Genomic DNA, 17,337 nt, shown 5'->3' on the forward strand with positions numbered 1-17,337 from the left:
TGGGTGGGGTGTGTGTGGGTGGGGGTTGTGTGGGTGGGTGGGGGGGGTGTGTGGGTGGGGAGGGGGTGTGTGGGGGGGTTGTGTGTGTGTGTGGGTGGGGGGGTTGTGTGTGTGTGTGGGTGGGGGGGGTTGTGTGTGTGGGTGGGGGGGGAGGGGGTGTGTGGGGTGTGTGGGGGGGTTGTGTGTGTGTGTGGGTGGGGGGGGGTTGTGTGTGGGTGGGGGGGGGGGTGTGTGGGGGGGAGGAGTGGGTGGGGGTGTTGTGTGTGTGGGTGGGTGGGGTTGTGTGGGTGTGTGGGGGGGTTGTGTGTGTGTGTGGGTGGGGGGGGGGGTGTGGGGGTGTGGGGGGGTTGTGTGTGTGTGTGGGTGGGGAGGGGGTGTGTGGGGGGTTGTGTGTGTGTGTGGGTGGGAGGGGGTGTGGGGGGGTTGTGTGTGTGGGTGTGGGGGGGGTGTGTGGGTGCTATTTCCAGGCTTTACTCTCTTGGCTTTTTTCGCTCCCAACTATTTTTTTTCAGACAAAAACTGAGAGGCACTTGACAAGTGAGGGGAGGGGGAGGGTGTGGGACAGGGGCTCTGCCTCTGGGAAACGCCGCACAGGCCCCGCTGCCTCTTAGCACATTAGGGCCTATGGGTCCCAGCACCTCAAAAATGTACAAGGAGTGTGTCAAGAGAGTGGTCCAGGATGATTGTGTGTGTATATATATATATATATATTTATTGTGTGTGTGTGTATTAATCTTTAACTCTGCAGGTTGAGCGTTGTGCAGCCAGCGAGCAAACTGTGCGAAGTGTGAGGTGCTCTCAGCCGTGTTTCAGAAAATAGCCGATGGCATCTTTGCTTTCACGTTCGCAGTGATCATTGCATTTTAACACAGTGATCATATCGTGTTGGTTTGGGCGTCTCGGGGGTCTTAACGCGATTTTAGTGCAGTGTGTGCGCCTGTGGGCATCCACGCCGGTCACTTTTCGCACAGCCATGCAGTGAGTGACCAATTTTATTTGGGTGGAGCGGCTTTAGCTTTAGTTCCTTTCGAAACTTGCTGTCAAACCTACCCTCCTTTTGAAAGGAGAATTTGATGTTTGTCAGTATTTTTTTTCTCTAAAGTAAACAAAAACACATCAGCAGCTTGCTTCCCTGATGGCACTGACACTCCTCCCGCTCAGGTAGTGAGTGGCTTGCTGTTGTGTTGCTTGTGAACTTTCACAGAAATAAATGGTTAAATCTCTCGTAGTTGACAGACCGCAAAAAAAGAGGCCAAGTCTGGCCTTCTAAGAGGAATATTTGGTTGGACCAAAAAAAAACTTATCCGGGTTTGGATTTTAGGTACATTTCATTACTTGCAATATTTTTTTTAACAAATAGACTTTTAGTAATAATAATAATAATCGTTGCATTCGATACAGTGTCTTCAGTAGCATTTCAGATGTATTAAAATAACCTCAGCATAAACCAGTTAAAAAGAGTGATGAGCCTTGCAACCTAAAGTGTGTGCTAGCTCTGGCTTCATTATTGAATAGCTTGCTGACACTTGCATTTGATATAACATCTACAATGTTCAAATGACTCAAAGCGATTCATGGGCAATTGCCGTAAAGTATAGTGACTGGTTGGCCTCAAACGCAGCTGTCAGCAATATGCAATGAAGTGAATAACCAATTTATTTGGAGGGTTATTGGCCAGGACACTGGGAGAAACTCCCTTTTCGAATAGTGCCAAGGGATCTTTAAAGTGTACCTGAACAGGCAGGCAGGACTTTTTTTTAATGACTCATATGAAGAACGGCTCCTTCAACATTCCAGCTTCTCCAGCACTGCATTGGAATTGTCAGCCCAGATTGAGCTTAAAAGCAAACATTCACATTAACAATTTTGCGTTTAGTTGAGATAGCAATCAGATATTTAGAGTGTGCAAAATCTGAACTCTTCAATATCACTTGGATTTCTCTATAATTTTGGAATTAGGTGTATTTTCAGGCTTTGAGTGCCTAAATTTTGCAGCAGAATGTCGGAATCGAGCCAGCCTTCTGGGGCGATCTTGGGAGTCTGATTCCTGAGCCAGATGGGTCCACAGTACTCCAGGGCACTGCTGTTGACAGCAAAACCATCCTGACTCATCGGAGCACTTGCAAGGACAGACCAGTCACTAGGGACAGGTAGTTAACCCACTCAACTCGGTTAACCCTGCAAATCAAAGCCCTAACGGGTAGGGTGGTCCTAGCTGGACAAGCAGCGGGAAAGCTTGCCAGACAGCAATATCAATGGGAAGCTATGCGGTTTTAGCTGGTTAGCCTCCAGCAGTACCACATTGCACACTCTGGAGTCCCCAAGCCTTGGCTCTGCGAATTAGGTAATCAGGATGTGTTCCTCCAGGGAGAGAGTCCCCATTCCCTTCCAACAATTTATCTCTGGGATTTACATGTGTAGGTGGGATGCATGGAAATCTTAGGCTGGTTTGGATACTCTTAAGTATGGTGATGGGTTTCCACATATGTCAGATACCTGGCTGACCAAAATAAAATTCAGGAACTAGCATTGACAGCTAATTGACACCATATCCACTCTTAAATGTGTAAACTTCCTGTAGGTCAAGGTTTTATTGTAAAGATCCTGTGGCAACCAGACTTTTTCTTGTGAGATAGTAACTTGGTATATATCTGAAACTTTCTAGCCAGCCACTACAAAACATTGTTTCTACAGTACTTGCTCTAAAGAGTGCAATTCTTCTTCTCATTGTTTCAAAGAATAGCACAATAATTCCGTAGAAGGGGTGTAAAGTACTTCCTGTCAAAAGGGAAGTCTGTGACAATTATTGGCAAGACAACCACAGTATTTTTTACTAGTACGACTAGATTTATCTTCCAATCTTGCAAGATCGCTCTGGATTTTTCTTGGAAAGTTTGACCAGAGTGAAAGTGTTGGCATCAAAAATTTGAAGCTGATATATTAGTACTATGTAGGGCTTAGATCACAGTCTTCTCCCCCTTTTCATACAACAAACTTGTTCCTTCCAACTGGAATCTAGACAGCAGTGTTTTTTTGAGGGAGTAAATTAGTCCAAAGTAAGGAAAAAAATCTGTTCTTCGGTAGGTTGTGTTTCTGTTGAAGATATTACTTTATTTTAAAAAATCTTCTCCGAGGACACTGACTTTCAGGGGTCTAATTCCATTGGATGTTATTAATTTCCCTCTAATACTCTGCCCAAATGGTCATGTGTCACTTGTGAGCTGACACAGTGAGTGTTGTCAGGCTACTTAACTATTTTGTGAAGAATGCATTTGGAGCCAAGCCTGATCCTCTCTTCACCTGAGATCCAACATTTCCCATGGTCTTAGCCTTAAGATAATTGTCTTAAAATTTAAGATTGTTCAGAGGTTTAGAGCATTATTAAATTGAACTGTAATTTGGAAGCTGGTTTTCCATGATCTAAATTCAATTTAAAAATATCTAAAAATATGCATAATTTTAAATTGTACACTGGTTTCATGGGTAAGACCATCTGAAAATTTGGGTCTCTTGGTGTTTCCAAGTCCACATCAACCACAGGGAAATGCATAGTCAAAGAGATGTTAGCAACCTGTAGCTGTTTCCCTGGTTTGAGTGTAAACAGAAGTGTTGTTCTATGCTATTTTGTTGTTAGTTTGTCTTGTGATAGTCTTATGTTGATGACCATTTACATGTTAATTTAATGTGTTCAATCTATTTTTGTCTTGCCTGCCAGCCCATCTGTATTATAACAATATTTGCTGATGTCAAGCACCTTTTACAGCTGGCGTTCAAATGTTTGCAGAGTATATTGATTTTTGAGTACATAAGCACAAATTGTCTGAAGGTACAGATTGTGTGTAGCAGGAGTGAACACTAATAAGGAAACTATCTAAGCAGCATTATTACGTGTCGTGGTTGTGTCCCTATGGTATACACTTGTCTTCCTCGCTGCATTGTGTACGTACCTGATTTCCCCCTTTGCCATACACCCCGCACTATGTGGCTACACTGCTTTCTCTGCTTGCAATGTGAGTCAAATACCAAAATTACATTTATAGAGTGCCTTTTACGTCAGGAGGACGTCCCAAAGCGCTAAACAGTCAGGTGTCGGGGCCCGAGCATGGGGGAGGGGTGGGGGAGGGATGAGGGAAAGCAGAGAGGTGGGAGGGCGACCAAAGGCACAGTCGAAGAGAAGGGTCTGAAAACCCGGCCACCGATGGTAGGGCGGGCGGGAGACATGGAGCAGGCCAGGGCCCGTTGAACGGAGGGAGTTCCTCGTGTGTGCTCTCTTCACAGTAGCTGTTTTTGTGTTAATCTGTTTGCCCATTCACCTTGTGTGTATTTTAGTATTGTACATTCTAATTTATGTTTTCTTGTGTATCAACTGCTAAGTATATAATGTAGAGAGCAAAGACAGACTTAGATGCTGAGCAGGGGAGGAGAGGGGGAGATCCCATAGACAAGAAGGAAGAGCTAGGTTTTTAAACTGGATTTAAAGACAAATGGAGAGGACATGAGAAAGATTGAGTTCCAGAGATTAGGGCGTAGTTGCTGAGTACTGTGAAAATAGTGTTGCTTTATCAATTTTCTAATTTTAAATACATTTTCCAAATTGATAAATATTACACTGTTACAAAATAAGAATAACGTAAATAAACTAGGTACAAATTGTGTGTACTGATAACAGCTTTTCAAACTGCTATGTCGTAATTATTTTTCTAACTTTAATGTTTTCCACTGTATATTTGCAACAAAGCACAGGGCATCGGTACATTAACATAAAATCCATACACTATTAATATTGGATAAATAATTTTAAAATAATGAGGTATGTGGATATCAGGTGTGGGTGGGATTGTACTTGGCTGCAAAACCTTTAAGCCTGCTTCACTTCGTTTTTGGGATCAAACACTTAGAATGGTTATGGGTTAGGTGGCAAAAAAATGTATATTTATTCCTTAGATTTGGTAAAGTGCCTTTTATGGTGGGGGATGGCTCAAAGCACTTCACACGATTTGCTGTGAAGTGACTATTTTATAGGCAAATGTGGTAGTCAATTTGCATACATCAATGTCCCCCAAACAGTTATTAAGTGAATAGCCAATTTTATTTTTTATACTTAATGGAGTGTGATCTGTGTAACTAAATGTAGAGATATCTTGGCTGCAGGACAATCAAGATGCTTAATATATTTATACTTTTTCCACAAAATGTTGTAAATAGTAACTGGGATTATTTTCGAAAGAATTGTCCTACCTATGTGGGGAGTGAGCAGGAGAATGGGATTACATTAGTTGTGAGATTTTAATGTAGTGAAAAATACTAACACAGACGTGATGGGCTGCATGGTCTATTTTTGTGTTGTAACATTCTACTGAAATAAGTTGTTTCAGCTTCCTTTGTATTGTGAAATTGGCTTGTTCCCTTATAGATGGGTTTCACAATGCAAAGAAGTCTGAGATAAATACCAGGACAGAGTCTTGGACACATATTGGGAGTAGCAAGATTACATATAGAACTTAATGGCACAAAGAATAAGGCCATTTGGCCGATCGTGTCTGTGTAGGCGCTTTAAAGAACACATTTAGTCCCATTTATCTGCAAATTACTCCAATTTAGATATCTTTCAAGAAGGTATTAGATAGATATCTAATAGCCTCAACTACTACTCCACATCACAACAGCTCTCAGTGTAAAATCCTTCTAATCTCTTCCATTGGTCCTTTGGTAATTATCTAAAATTGATTCCTTCTAGTCACTGATTCACCCACCAGTTGAAATAATTTCTCATCTGCACTATCGAAACCCTTCATAATTTTAAAGACCTCAATCAAGTCTACCCTGAATCTCCTCTGTTTAAATGAAAATAGGCCCTGTTCCTCAAGTCTACGCAAACCACTCATCCCTGTTACCCTAGTAAATCTCCTCTGCATTCTCTCAATCGCTCAGTCGACATCCTAACGAAAGGTGAGAAAAACTGGACACAGTACTTTATAATTGTGGATTAACTATTTATACAAGTAAAGCATCATCTCTTTGATTTGATGTTCTATGCTCCTATTTATAAAAGCAAGAAGATTTTATAGCTTTGTTTGTCTGCCTCCTCACTTTAAAGGTTTTTTGAATGCTAACTGCAGGTGATCTGTTTTTGTGTGTTGTTGTGTTCTATGATTGTTTTTCTCACAAGAAATTCAAGAGAAAGTTTCAGAGAAGGAAGTTGTTTCAGCCACCTTTGTATTGTGAAATTGGCTTGCTTGTTTCTTTTTAGATGAGTTTCACTTTGCAAAGAGTTTCAATATCTACTTTCAACGTAGACTTGGATTGAATTAAAGGTTTTCTGTACAGAATTGCTAACCCCAATGACTCTACTTGGGAATGCTTAGAACTTTATAGATCATTTCTTATGAAAAATGTGTTCCCTCCTGCATAGGCATTGTGTTTTTTTTTGCTTGAAAGAACCTGAGGATTTTTCTGTGTCTGGAATAGCTGTGCAGTTTGTGAGTGGAACAGTCCAAATAGGACACCAGGAGAAACTCCCGTTTCTTTCCAAATTATGCCGCAGGATTTTTAAGCGCTATGAGACACTACCCTGCGTGGAGGACGCTATATAAGTGCAAGTTTTTGTTTAACATCCAGTTGAAGAGCAGGCAGACAGGACCTAAATTTTAATGTCTCATTTGAAAGATGGTCCCTTTGACAAAGCAGCACACTCCCAGTTCAGCACTTGAATAACAGCCTATGAGGTCAAGTTTTGACCCGGAGCTTGAATCTGCAAGCTTCTAACTAAGGCAAAAGTATGGTCCAGTGTGCCTGGCTCACACCTTTGAGAAACTATGGAGTAGTTTAGGGCACAATTGGAAGCTGAAAGTCATTTGGAGTAGAAATTCCCACCGAGATGATACTGCGTAACATGTGGAATTCTTTGTCAGGCGAGAGAGTTGAATAATTTTCGTTCCAAGAGAAATATCTCTTTGCCGTGGACAAGAAAGAACCAACGCAATAAACGTTTAAACTTTTATTAGAAGTTCCTTAGCTGCAGTTTACCCTCAGTAGAACTCATATTCTAGGAAAGTTACTGTTGCTTTCAGTAGATCTGCTCCAGTCAGCAGGTAGGCAGTGCCTTGGAACGTCCTCCCGACATGAAAGGCGCTATACAAATGTAATCGTGTTACTGTAGGCGATCAGGGATCAAGCAGTATTACTGTTTGGTTCGGGGAGAAATGTAAAAGATTTTTTTTAAAAAAGTAACTAACTTAAAAATAAATTTCAACTGAGCACATCTGGTGAACAGACAGCATCCTCCCAACGTCTTTCTTTAATTAAAAAGTGGCGCTACCTTTTAAAACTAGTTGGCAGCAGGAAGAGACCTTCATAACGCAGGCCGTTGTAAAGGAGGCACTGACTTTTTTTTGCTAAATCATGTGGGCCTACGATGTAGCCCAACACAATTGGTTAACTTCCAAAGTTTAATGTCAGCAAGAGAAACCTCAGGTGTGGGACACATGGCTTGTTTTTTTAAAAAAAGGCGGTTTGGAATTCTGTAGGAGAAGAAAACCTCATAAGGAGAGTGTCTTTGGCATCCCCCAGGTTGAGGTGGTGCAATTCAGTTACGTACTGGATCTGGTACCTACAAATGGATCTTTTAAATCCACTAAAGCGAGGTCAACAGCAATTCAGATAAGACCCTATTGGCATAAATGTGATTGTATTGTGGTATGCAGGATTGCTTGCGTCAGCAGTAGGGATGATGGAAACACCATAATACAGAATTGGACTTTATCCATAGCATTTCTGCTACTCAGTAAATACTGTACATCATTTCCAGTATGTGGCTGACACGTGTGTTTTGCACTATGTTTACCATACAATCCTCTATATATTTTTATAGTCAGCGAATGCAATTGATGGATTTTCACTACTTAAAGTTAACCTGCAAAAGAAAGTCCAAACTCATAAGATTCATGTTTCAAAATACAGTGGAATCCGCTTTTACCGGACATCGGTTAACCCCGAACGTCCGGTAAATCGAACAAAATGCCCGGCCCCGATCCATTTGTATTCTTACCTGTTTTAAATATCCTGGTTGATTTGGAAGAAAATCCGGTTACTCTGGGCAGAATGCTGTGCTGGTCACCGCTGAATGTACTACTCAGGCCTTCTGCGTATCCAGCGGCTGCTGCAAGCGACGCTGGGATGCAGATGGGACGAGTCAAATTGCGATTGACAGTGGACCCTCGCCATTGCCAAGCGGCTGGAGTTGGGCTATCAATCAGCGAGGAGGCGGAGGAACGGGGATGAAGAAGGGAGGGAAATCACAATTGATTGACAGCTGAGCTGCTCGTGAATGTGTGGAGCCCATCCATTGACAAGCGGCTGCAAGCTGTCAATCACCGCAGCACCACCGCTAACTCTTCCCCTTTCTGTCCTATGGGAACGGCAATGGGAGGGAGGAAGCGCTTATTAATCTCTGCTGGGTGGAAAAGTACTGAACTGTATTTTGCAACCAAACAAAGGTAAATATATTTGACTGAATTCTGTGAGATTATTTTAACTTTAACTTGTTAGGTAACATTGCTTCAAGTGAAACAACATTATTACATATTATTATACGGTGTCGGCGGGTCTCCTCTGCTGGGCGGGAATGGTATTTTGGCTAACCTCGGACACCTCTTAAGCCGGACTAAACATCTGTCTCCGGTTTAACTGGCTTTCACTGTTTTAAAAATGTTGACAGGGAAATTGCAACATAAATCAAGGAAATTTGATAAGTGAAATCACAAAACTCATTTTGGCTTGTTTTGAAGGAAACTTGATTTAAGAAAAAAATGATTGTAATTATTGGCTCAATGAAAAAAATTGTGATTATGCTGACATGTTAATACACATTTAATGTAGTCTTTGCCAATCATAGCTTATGGTTTGGGGTTTGATTTTAATACTAGGTTTTAGCCAATTGAAACATAGGGTTTTCAGAATTTCTCAAGTTCCAAAGGAGAGGGTGGAACTGAGTTGATGAAAGCTAGTAAGCCTTTTAAAGTTAGATGTTTAGTAAAAGTTTAGGAAAATGATTTGAAAGGAGAAAAAAGAAAACAAGAAGAAAAACAATGACTAGGTGAGCAGATTTAAAGTGTCTTTTTTAAAAATCGTGTCTCAGTATGTGTTTATTTCTGCAGTAAAGTAACCTTGCTTAAACTATCATAGTTTCAGTGTCTCAGCATGCAACTGAGAATGCACAATACTGGGAGTGGGATCATCGACCAACTATCATAGCGCCTTACCCTGCACAATCAACATTTTTATTCTGTTAAATTGTTGATATTTTGTTTTATGCAAACTTTTTTAAGTAGTACAATATCCAAAACCTAATTTGACTGCAGTGTCCGAGAATAAACTGCCTTTATTGTGTGTCATGTTTCATAAGCTATTTGCTTAAATGACTGATGCAGTTCAGTTCCCTTTTTTAATCCAGTTAATTGCCTGGACAGGTTGAGAATTTGAAGCTGTATAGACAAACGTGTGTGAAAATGAGTATCTGCCTTTTAGAGTAACATAACTTTTGTGGTGTGATTCTCTATAGTCCAAAATGCTGACTCCAATTAATGATTCATCATAGTACTGTGAATAATCATATAATCTTATGTCACTTACATCAATGCTCATATATTGAATTATATTTCTAAATCTCAGTTTCCAAACTAAGTCTATATGCTTTATTGTATTTACTTCAGCAGATTAACTCCAACGATGGCCATTATGCCCTTTATATTGGTGTTCCACTATTACCAATCCATATTGTGACAAAAACTGGTTAGTTATCCACAGTTTATTTTAGTAATTTGGCACTGTAGAGCCAATCAAGCCTACATAAGTGTTAAAAGGTGGTTCTCAACATTTGGTTTGACTTGCAAAAGTGCTCCAAAGTCATTTTGATGCAGTTGTTATCTTGATACATGTTTAAACTGATATGTCTGCCTGGGATTTACAGAAAAAAAAGTAGGGGAACAGAATGTCATCTGTCCGTCAGGAACCCTTTGGTTTACAACTTTCAGGTGACAACGGCATCTTGACAGCATGTTTAATTCTTTATAGTAATAATAATAATAATCTCTGCATTTAATATCACTTCTTTGAGACGTCTCAAAGTGCTTCACGTATATTTTGTGGGTAAAATAGTAGTGCTAATTCCAAAACCAAACAAGTTATTGCATTGTCTCTGTGCTGTTTGAAAAATGGTAGTGCACATCTGGAGTAAGTTTGTCCCATGGATATGCTTTATAAATTTACCAAAAGAGAAAGACAGGCCTCTCAATACTGTTGAGATTAATATGCCTTAATCTGGACAGTGCAGTTACTTTTGCAGTGGCAGCAGCTTGAAGTCAAATTGCGAACTGTGGAGTAATCCATTTTTGTCAGGACATCTATATGACAATCAATTAAGGTTTTTCCAGATCCAGAAATGCATTGCAGCATGTCCAGAAATCTAAATATTTTTCAATGTGATACTGATGGAGTTTTTAATATTAAAAAGAACTTTTCCAATGAAATGCTTTGTTCCACGTACACACAAAAAGTGCCCGAGAGCACTTGGGGAGTTGCTTTGCTTTTGTATCCAAATCCCAAAACATATCTGGCAACGTTACTTGTGCGTTTTACACCTCCATTTCAGAATCCATACAAGAATTCCTTAAGACTATGTTAAAAGCAAATTACAGTTGTTCTGATAGCCTGTACACACAAGATACTTTCCCCTTTTGCTCAGCGTCATGAAGGCTTATGCTTCAAAGTGAGATCACATTCTTTATATTTTAAATTGAGTTTTTTTTTCTGCCTTGCCTGTGTTTAAATCATGTTGTGTTCCACAGTGGACTGCACAATGATAAGAACAAATTTCACAATGTCCATATGTTTCTTATCAACAAATCCTCACCCAGCTAAATGAGCCTTTCTAGGTAGCATAAAAGAATCAATACCTCTTCATCTTGGGCTTTGGCACCAACAGTGTGTCATCTGAAAAAATATTGCTGCATGTAATCTTACCAAGAAACCCAGGTGAAGGGCTAAAGCAGGATATCGCCAGGCTTGAAAAGTGTAATTAGAAGACTAAAGGAGATGAGCAATTCCTATGTCTTAAGGTCCTTAGAGAGCAAAAGTATGAGACTTTAACAACAACAACTTGGATTTACAACAACTTTATATAGCGCCCTTCACCCCGGACGGTATCTCAGAGCACTTCACAGTAACGGATCCAGGGGCCGAGGGAGGGGGAGGAAGGTGACCAAAGGCGCGGTCAAAAAGAAAGGTCTTCAGCAGAGATCTGAAAATAGGAAGAGAGGGGGTGAGGCGAAGGGAGTGAGGAAGGGAGCTCCAGAGCCTCGGGGCAGAGTGGCTGAAGGCACGGCCGCCGAGGGTGGAGCGGAGTACTTGGGGGACAAGGAGCAGGCTAGACCCGGAGAAACGAAGGCAACAGGTACTGTTTTGAGGAGAGAGGAGGTCAGGGAGGTAGGGGGGTGCAGAGTAGTGGAGGGATTTGAAGACATTTGAAACAAGGGTTAACAAAGCCTGATTTCACCATGAGCATTTATGGCACAAATTTTAAGTTCATGTAAGGAAGCTTAGAGGTTCAATGACCATAATAAGTATAGGAATGTATCCAGAAAGGTTGAATGTCGCTTATAAGAATAGTATGTAATCAACGCAGGTTATATATATATATATTCCCTGTTAATATCAGGAATTTTTAAATTGTTAGATGGATTTGAGCTTCATAAAGAATTGTTGATGGGAAATGAAATGTCTGATATGAAAGAGAGCATTTGGCATTGGAGTGGGAATTCAAGCAGGGTGAGAGATATGAGGCAGTTTTTTTTTAAAAAGGTAAAACCTTTTAGTGACAATTAAAAATTAAATTTGCTGGTGAATCATCTTCATGATGCATGCAAATTTCCTTATTGTATTTTGTGGCTTGCTCACCAATTAGCAAGGAATTTTAGGTGGTGGTTCTTTTCTAGGTGGAGGTGACATGTCGCAACGATCAAACCAATATGGTATTAATATCCTGTTAATAATGTGGTTCTCCACATTTTGGTGAAACCAAACAGCTTCTATATAGGAGTAATCAAAGGAGTAGTTGCCCTTTACAATTCTTAATACCTAGGCATGTAATCCTATCTGTTGATTTGCTCGTTGCATTGCTTCTGAGAAATGTATAGCAGGTATAATCCAGTAATATTGTATAACTGAGTAAAATAAATGCAAAATTTCACCATAGTACTGAAACATAACAATCTGTTTGAAATTCAGGAATGGAAAAGTGGGTCAATTGGAAGGTCATTTTGCATAGAAAATTAGTTCAAGCATCCTTTTCTCATTTTTAACCTCCAAGTACCAATGAACTGTGCCCCATAGGCACCGTACTTGGATCAGTCAGAAGCCTGGGAGTTTGAATCAAGATTCAACTCCAAAATGGGTCCATCAAATTTTAAACAGTCTTTTATTCAGAGCTAAGAAATGGTGTTTGGTGAATCACAGTTTATTTGTCACATTTGGCAAGATTCAACTTGATGTTGAATATTACAGACCGACCGGTCTGACAGGCTCTGGAGAAAACCCATTCTTGCTGAGTGCAGCAAAAATTGTTAAAAAAAAAAATTTAATTGCTTGTCTGGATGGGATTAAGAACATAAGAATACAGAAGAATGGAAAGGACCGTGTCTACTTGGCCAGTTCTGAACTCAACTCCATGGTCTACAAACATTTGAGAAGTCTGACTATATCAGTATAGCTTTGATGGCACTTGAGGAACATGAGTGTGCTATGGGGGAGGAGACTCCTTGTAGGCAGAAATTCTAACTCCAGATTTAACCATTGACTAAGCCGCAGTATTCCAGCTTCCACCATTATTTTAAGGCCTTGGATTTCTCTTTGCTTCCCCCCAAACCAAATCTTACCGCATGCTCTGCTCTTAGTAACCAACAGTATCAGCAAAACAGCAATTTGGAACACTTGGCAAATATTACCCAGTGGATAATATTTAAACCTTAGTCAGATTTTCATGCTTGAAAAATGGTCCAGAAATTCCTATAGGTCTGGTTACATTTTCTTTGGCGTTACTAATTACTTCTGTTCTAACTGCTCGTATTGGTGGAGTAGTTGGCCTTTACGTTTCTTAATAGCTAGCTTTGTGATCTTTTCCCCCTAACACGAATCCTATTTGCTCCTTCCATTGATTTTGAGATTTAAGCAAAATTATACTGCAGGTATAATACAGTAATATTGTATAACTGAGTAAAACTAAATGTAAGATTTCTACCATCTATTAACAAATTTCTGCCATCTATTTTGCAAATAAACCCCTTATTTTTGGGTCCACTGCGAGGTGCAAAGCTGCCTACAGTATGGATAATAATATTATAATAATAATAATCCTTACATTTGATATGGCGCTTTTCACGTCTTCTAGACGTCTCAAAGCGCTTCACAGAATATGCTGTAAAGTGAATTGACTGTATATTTGTGGGCGAAACGCGGCAGCCAATTATGCACAGCAGTGTCCCACAAACAGTCATGGATTGAAAATGACCAATGTATTATTATTTTGTTTTGGAGGGATTATTATTAGGTGTGTGGAGTAAGGAAACTTGCCCAAGGTTTCGCCCTGCCTGGAATTGAACCCAGGTGTCTCGCTTGCAAGGCGAGTGCTCTAACCACTGAGCTACAGGACTCCTGTATATACATATATTTATACATTGTATTATATATATATATAAAAAAAGGCTGCGCACTTGGACATTTTACTTTAACCCATACTGCTGGCTTCCGAGTGGAGTCCTGTAGCTCAGTGGTTAGAGCACTCTTTTTGCATGCGAGAGACCTGAGTTCAATTCCAGGCAGGGCGAAACCTTGGGCAAGTTTCCTTACTCCACACAGAGCCTAATAATAATCCCTCCAAAAACCAAAAACAATAATAAATCGGTCATTTTCAATCTACGACTGTTTGTGGGACATTGCTGTGCGCAATTGGCTGCCGCGTTCGCCCACAAATATACAGTCAATTCACTTTACAGTGTGTTCTGTGAAGCGCTTTGGGACGTCCTCCCGACGTGAAAAGCGCTATATCAAATGCAAGGATTAGGATTATTATTATTAGGAGGAGGGGGAGGTGGGAGGAAGCGTGTCAAGATTCGGAGAAACTTTATAGCGGAATCGTCTCTGGACAAACAAGACGAGTGAAGCAGCCTCACAAAGATTTGGCAGCTTAGGCTTGTACAGGGCAGCTTGGCTGTTTGGTATTGGTTGTTGGACGAGTGTGGATTCGGGAAACCTGTCATTAGCACCGGGGGTTGGGGGGGTGGAATGGGCAGAGGTGAGGCAGATGGCAATGTGCTCACTGTTCCCTCCCACAATCACAGTGTCTCCGACCATAATCAGACTCATTTGACAATGGTGGGGGGGATGTGTGCGTATGAGTCTGTCCTGTCCTGATCAACAATAACAACTTGGGTTGTTTAGATTTGAGTTCATAGACGAGGCAGACACTCCAGGGCAGTATTGGAAAGTATGTATTGTTGGAGGTGGCATCGTTCAGATGAGACGTTTAAGTGAGTCTGGTCAGTTTAAGTGAACATTAATGATCCCATTGCATTAAGGCAGAATGGAGTGTTTCTTGTTGTCCTTGCCAACAATCCCCCAGTGAAAAATAATCCAAATTGGCTACCAGTTTGTCTACAAATAGAATCACTCCATTTCCCCAAAACAGGTCTATCCTTTTAGTCACTATCAATTGCAATAATTATTACTTATTATTATAGCGCCTTCATATAGAATAACATCTCGAAACGCTTCACAAAGGCAGTGCTGTTCATCATCATTTTGTTACGGCATTTTGTAATTCATGTTGTGGAATTCACATTCGATATAACTGGTATCTGGAACCACATATAAAAGAATGATCATTTTCTGAAAAATATGAAAAATAAAGAAGATTATTATAGCAGTTTGAATTTTGAACCAAATTTGGAATTTTATTTCTTGCTGTCTAGGTATGTAATGTAAGCTACCATGTCAGGTCTTATTATCACTGGGGCTTATTATCACTGTCTCTTTTCATTGATTTCTCAGTAATTTTAAGATTACTAAAGTTAAGATTTATCTTCTTAAAATTAGTGTGCTCCTTGGCCAATCAAGATGTGGTAGTCAAATTCAAAATTACCACCTTTTTGTGCGATGCCATGGGTTCATCTTAATGAAGAACAACAACAACAACTTGGATTTATGTAGCGCTCTCCATGCCGGACTGCGCCTCAGAGCGCTTCACAGTAACGGATCTCAGGACCGAGCCGGGGGAGGGGTGGGAAGGTGACCAAAGGCGCGGTCGAAAAGAAAGGTCTTCAGCAGAGACCTGAAAATAGGAAGGAAGGGAGTTCCAGAGCCGAAAAGGATGCTAAAGAAATTGGCGAGCTCGTTCAGTGACACAATTAATTCAGTGTTTCTGCCAGTGAGCCTTTTTTCTCATTTTGGAACTCCTGGAAATTTATATTTTAAAACGTTTGATTTCTTGCTGTCTAGGTATTGTTGACCCCGAAGATTTTGTGTCTCAAAAAGAACTGAAGATTAATCTGCGGCTGCAGTATTTTGCGGCGTCAGAAAAGTAGTGGGTCGTCATGAAGCAAAATTATTAAAGGGACATTGTCCCTGAGATTTTCTTCTATTTAACAATGGACTCCTAATGTAAGTGAAGCTATACTTCAAGGAATGAGGAAGACAATATTGAAGGTAAATAATCTTAATTTTTCTTTGACTTCAGAAATTTGGGCAGTTAACAAATAATGCATTTTAATTAATGAGTTCAAATTTCCTTTCGACTTGAGCAAAGCAAGGGTTAACAAACCTTTTCCCAACTGCTGTGCAGCTGCTGCCTTTGGGAGAGAAAAGTGCTTCTTGGGGGCAAATAGCACTATTGACTGGATAACTAGCTGATCCTATCCTTTTTGTGGACAAGTGCTTTTCAAACACATATACGATTTGTAGTGTCTGATTTCCATTTTCATTTTTCTCTCACTCTTCCTCTCTTCCCACATATGTATTCATCTGAAATTCACTGGAAGCTCAGTTATTAGAAACTAATAAAGGACAAATGTTATAATCTTTTGTTTTTGCATTGGAGCTTCTACATCTCCCATTATCTTTAACTTTCCCTTTAGAAATTCTACTTCTTGAAGAGTCATTGCATTTGTCTCTGCCCCTCATTCTATTTTCAATACTAACCTACACTGTTGCAACCTAATCTCATTCCTCAAACAAGGAATCTTCTTGTTTATCCCTTTCCCCTCAGCTTTTCCATGCAGCTTTGCTCCATCTTGAACTTCTGTCTGTTATCCCCTGGCAGTTATCCTTCATGTCAATTAATTTTGTCCTTTCATGAACCTGTTCTTAGATCTGTTTTACTCCCTAGCAAATTTAGTAGTCACATTGTCAACGCAATATTATGCAAAAAAATCTGCCTTTATGCAAAAATTGGAACATCGTGTGTACCATGCATGCAAAACAAAAAACATCCATAGGCCGCATAAGCTGCTGCATTCACCCACAAGGTACATAGTCTTGTACTTTAGAGTATTTCCTGTGAAATGCTTTGAGACATCTTCACAACATGATAAAGCACTGTACCAAATGTAAGGATTGTTGTTATGATTATTATTGTTATATAATTAGCTGATGACACTTGGTCACGTAGGCAATTGAAAAGTTGGTAGAAATGAAAATCATTGAGTGGATAGGCTAGGCTATGACAGATGGCCTTTGATATGTATAGCCTGATACACTTAGGATGCTGCACACCATTTTTGATATTGTTGGAAAGGTTCAAAGAAGAATGACAATGGTGACTGAGACTTAAAACAGCAGAGAGCTTTTTGCAGCTGAGAAACTGTGTTTGGGAGATGGAAGAAACCAAGGAGGAAGCAGAGTAAATAGAAAGAGTTGTGAGAAGGAGGACAGATTAACAAATCCATTTGGGAATAGTAGCTGAATACAAAGATCCTTTGTAAGCACCAACTGTCCCGTTAAATCGTTTTAAAATATCAGAAATTTTATATGTACAGCTTCTAATCATATTAAGTCCATGACTGATATCAGCTGTTATTATAATAATAATCCTTGCATTTGATATAGTACTTTATCGCGTCTTCAGGACGTCTCAAAGCGCTTCACAGAATATACTGTAAAGAGAATTAATTGTATATTTTGTGGGCAAAATGCTATTGCTAATGTCTGACAATGAAAAGTAGATATTCTAGAGTAATGCTTGTTCCTCTTTCATTGACATTGCCAGAATTTAAAATAGGTTAAATCCTAGAC

The 17,337-nt window shown here is 40.1% G+C and overlaps 1 protein-coding gene across 2 annotated transcripts in view; it reads left to right on the forward strand.

The window, feature by feature from the left end:
* Window positions 1-17,337, forward strand: part of tab2 (TGF-beta activated kinase 1 (MAP3K7) binding protein 2) — a 35,104-nt gene that overhangs the window by 681 nt on the left and 17,086 nt on the right. For both annotated transcript variants that reach the window (XM_042333430.1, XM_042333431.1), the window contains exon 2: window positions 15,547-15,753. The gene's annotated coding sequence lies outside the window, so the exon portion shown is untranslated. The remainder of the gene's footprint in view (window positions 1-15,546; window positions 15,754-17,337) is intronic.

This window comes from Callorhinchus milii, unplaced genomic scaffold (assembly GCF_018977255.1).
Source record: "Callorhinchus milii isolate IMCB2004 unplaced genomic scaffold, IMCB_Cmil_1.0 Scaffold3, whole genome shotgun sequence".
In the NCBI taxonomy this organism is placed as follows: domain Eukaryota; kingdom Metazoa; phylum Chordata; class Chondrichthyes; order Chimaeriformes; family Callorhinchidae; genus Callorhinchus; species Callorhinchus milii.